This window comes from Elephas maximus, chromosome 1 (genome assembly GCF_024166365.1).
Source record: "Elephas maximus indicus isolate mEleMax1 chromosome 1, mEleMax1 primary haplotype, whole genome shotgun sequence".
In the NCBI taxonomy this organism is placed as follows: Eukaryota; Metazoa; Chordata; class Mammalia; order Proboscidea; family Elephantidae; genus Elephas; species Elephas maximus.
In genome coordinates, this window is record NC_064819.1 from 81,539,508 (window position 1) to 81,543,878 (window position 4,371).

At 44.4% G+C, this 4,371-nt stretch overlaps 1 non-coding gene across 1 annotated transcript; it reads right to left on the reverse strand.

Moving 5' to 3' along the window:
* Window positions 1-1,694: 1,694 nt before the first annotated feature.
* TRNAT-UGU (transfer RNA threonine (anticodon UGU)) lies at window positions 1,695-1,768 on the reverse strand. The gene has a single exon. It is a non-coding gene; the product is annotated as a tRNA-Thr (tRNA).
* Window positions 1,769-4,371: the final 2,603 nt, after the last annotated feature.

The following is a 4,371-nucleotide window of genomic DNA, read 5'->3' on the forward strand; positions in this document are numbered from 1 at the left end:
GACTTCTAGCCTACTAGACTGTGAGAAAATAAACTTTGCTTTGTTAAGAGCATCCACTTGTGGTATTTCTGTTATAGCAGCACTGGATAACTAAGACAGAATTTGTCTTTCTCTAGGGACTGGTCACTCCTGATAACATGTCCAAAGTACATGAAATGAAGTCTTGCCATCTTTGCTTATAAGGACCATTCTGGCTGTACTTCTTTCGAGACAGATTTATTCATTCTTCTGGCAGTCAATGGTATCTTCAATATTCTTCACCAACACCATAATTCAAAGGTGTCAATTCTTCTTCAGTCTTCCTTATTCATTGTCCAGCTTTAGCATGCATATGAAAAAAAAAAAATCCTGTGGAGCATGTCTACTCTGGCCTATAGGGCCACTGTCAGTCAGAATCCACTCGACTGCAACAGGTTTAATCTTTATGGAAGCCAACTGCCACATCTTTCTTCCCTAGAGTAGCTGGCAAGTTCCAATCACTGACCTTTTGGTTAGAAGCTGAGCACTTACTACTGTGCCACCACAGCTCCTTTCAGGATGCCACCAGGGCCATGTTTTTGCCGAGGTTCTAGGGGAAGACCCCTTTTGTCTCCTCCAGGTTTTGGTAGCCCCAGGTATTCTTGGCTTAAGCCTGCAGCATAACTCCATGGCCATTTTCCTCTGTGTCTCTGTGTCTTTTCTCCCATTTTGTAAGGATATCACTCAGAAGGAATTAGAGCCCACCCTAATCAAGTATGAGGTTGTGTTAATTTAACTGGTAACATCTTCAAAGACCCTATCTCCAAGCAAGATCACATTCACAGATAATGCGGGTGAAAAATTCAATGTATCTTTTTGGGGGACACAAACGAGTCCATAACACAGATGTACGTATATACCATAGATTATTCAATCAGCCTCAGTTAATTGACATGTGGGTTATTTTGTCTTTTTCTATTATAAATTTTAAACACATGAAGCACATTAATGTTTCATTTTGTATTTTTACCCACGTGTTTGGAATTGATTGCTAACAAAGGGTTTGCTGGATGGGAGGATAAATGTAAATAACGTTTTGCTAGCTACAGCTGTGCACATTCTGAATCTGTGCATATCTCATACCAGAAGCTCAATAAATATTTTTTGGAGAGAAAGAACTGGCATAATTTAATGCAAAAACTTACATGAAGAGTTATTTAGGGCATTTCACTTTTCCTTTGGAAGTGGGAATTCTGCAGCCACAACTGCTTGGCGTTAATAGAATCAGAATTGAGAGTACAGTAAGCACAGTAGGGAAACCCTGGTGGTGTAGTGGTTAAGAGCCACAGCTGCTAACCAAAATTTAGGTAGAATCCACCAGGTGCTACTTGGAAACCATATGGGACAGTTCTTCTCTCTCCTATAGGTCGCTATGAGTCGGAATCGACTCTATGCCAGTGGATTTGGTATTTTTTGAAAGCACGGTAGAGAATTTAGGGTTTTTTGGGGGGGGATAGAGGTAGAGGAAAGCCTGGTGGGTAGTGGTTACGAGCTAAGGCTGCTAACCAAAAGGTGGTCAGTTCGAATCCACCAGGCGCTTCTCAGAAACCCTATGTGGCAGTTCTACTCTGTCGTATGAGGTCGCTGTGAGTCGGAATTGACTCGATGGCAACGGGTTTGGTTTTTTGGTTTGGGGTTAGAGAGGAGATTGGTTTGTAGTGCAGCGGAAAATGTCAAGGCCCTACTGGGATTTGAACCCAGGATCTCCTGTTTACAAGACAGGCGCTTTAACCAACTAAGCCATAGAGCCCATACAGATGTGTAGGTTAGTACTGGTTCTGTCCTGTCGGATTAGTTGAAATATTCTTGCTACAAAGTCCACATGATCAAATGCAGTTTACAGTGAGAAAACGGGCAAACTCCAAGAAGAGGCTTTGCTTACTCATATGTACTGTAGAACTAAAAAAGCAGGAAAAGATTCGGGCAGCTGCAGTGTCTGGGCCAATAATTCTTCATTTAGTGCAAGGATAAATCTCAGTAACTAAGTCGAGGCTGCCCAGTCGTTCTAAATGGGATAAAGTTTTCTAAAACCAACCTTTGCTGTTACTACGCCTCATCTTATGTAACTTAGATTCTTCTTTCGAATTCCCCAAGGGAGGATCTCTAACAAAGGAACTCCACTGAGAGACTCAGACCACCTGTTTTCACATTACTCGGACTCAAAGCAAGCAGTGGTTCAGAGGGGAGGGAACCGGAGAGAACTATGCCAAGTCGAGCACTGTAAAGACTCTAATCATACCACTAGAGGTGTAGAGCCTCTTGGGGGAAAGGGGGAGACGAAGTGAGGTCGGCTGGCCACACGGAGTCCCCGAATCCGGGCACAGTCCTCCTAAGGTGAAGAGCTTTATGGCTCCAGCGAAATCCCGCTGTGCCCCCTATTCACTCAAGACTGGTTTCTAGCTTGGTAGGTCATCGACTCACAAAGAAAGTAACCTCTTCTCGTCTCTAACCCGGCCCTTGCACCCTGCGGCCACCCCAGATATCCCCCCTCCCCCACCTCTCGTCGCATTCCTGCCCTCCGGGGTTGCTGGGCCCCCTGGCTGTGAAGCTGAACGCAGCTCTGCCCGGCCGAGAAGGTCCCGCATGGGACTGTAGAGGGACCGTGGGAATCGGGATGAGGCAGCAGGTATGACACGCTGGGACTGAAATGACTGATGGGATGAGAGAGAGGCTGGGCAGGGGAGGGGAGACCCAGGGACCCCGCCCAGATCGCGTTGGTAAGATGAAAGCAGCCAGGAAGCGTCATCTCAGGGCACCAGGAAGACGCTGAGACATGATTCAAATGCGAAAGAATCCCTGCTCTGAGGTTTAGGAATCAAGGCCATCAGCACAGTCAGTGAAAGTGGAAGATCTGTTGCACAACAAGGAAACTCTCAGGCACGCTCACGTATGCACAGAACACACACTCACACACCACCCAGACTCGATTTCCAGGTGGGTGGGGCGGGAACTCCTCTGTTCGCTCCTTGCGGACATAAAGAATAACTTCCCCCTGCAAAAAAAAAAAAAAAGTTTTTTTCTTTTTTTGCCCATCAATGACCCCCAGACTCAGCTGAGGAGAGGCTTCGCCTGGTCACTGTCCTGGAGCCGCGTCCTCCCTTGCGTGTGCGTGTGTGTGTGTTTAATAATTTTCTAAAGTTTTTTTTTTCTCTTCTAGAGTTTAATGGATTTTATTCGTTGGCAGTCTTCAGACTTTATGATATTTGGGTATCATGAAGAGATAGCAAAGGAGGTAAACTTAGGTCTCCAGTGTCCCTACTTGATGAATCAAAAACCAAACTCATTGCCGCTGAAAAAGTGTAAAAGTCTCATCCCTGAGACTTCCTGCAACATTCCTAGTCCCCCAGTTCCTCCTTGCACAGGCAAACACAGTTTCTTGGGTATCCTCTTGTGGATGATACCTGCTCCACTTTTTTATGCACATAAGGATATTCCAAACACATTCCACTGCATCTTAGTTTTTCACTTCATATATGTTGTAGCGATTTCCAAATCAATACAGAAAGAGCTTCTTGCTCCTTTCCTAAAAAGGAAAAAACAAAACAAAAAAAACCTCACCAGTGTTGAGTTGATTAAGACGAATATTGACCCTACAGAGCAGAGTAGAACTGCCCTGTAGGGTTTCCAAGCATTGGCTGGTGGATTTCAACTGCTGACAATTTTTAGTTAGCAGCGAAACTCTTAACCATTGTTCCACCAGGGACTTCTTCTTTGCTTGGCAGCATAGAATTCCAAAGCATGGATATATCATAATATATAACTGCCCATACAAACAATGCTGCACTAAGTAACACTGCCTATCTGACGTTTCAAATGGTGTGAGTACTTTGCATACATGCAAATGCTGAAGCAGTCTATGTGATGTGCAGTGGTAATTCTGATTGATCTCACCTAATAAACATTCCCACCAGCATGCCACAATGGTCTGGTTTGTCACACTGTTGCAACCACTTTTTATTATAATGAAATAATGACAATAACAGTAATAACAAACCCATTGTCTTCGGGTCGATTCTGACTCATGGTGAGTCCATGTATTACAGAGTAGAACTGCTCCACAGGGTTTTCTTGGTTGTAATCTTCACAGAGGCAGATTACAAGGCCTTTCTTCCACAGTAATTTTTCCCACATGTTTTAAATCCTACTCTCAGGCAGTAATCAACCAGGCAAGACTAGATTATGTTAAAGAGGATTAGGGTGGAATACAAAACCCTTACTGAGGTCACAGCCCTCATCGGATGTAAGGGGGGTTTCCCTGGAGTGTGGCCTGCATAATGTTTTATCTTACAAGAGATAAAAGAACAGAGAAGCAGGCAGAGAGATAGGAACCTCAAACCACCAAGAAAGAAGGCC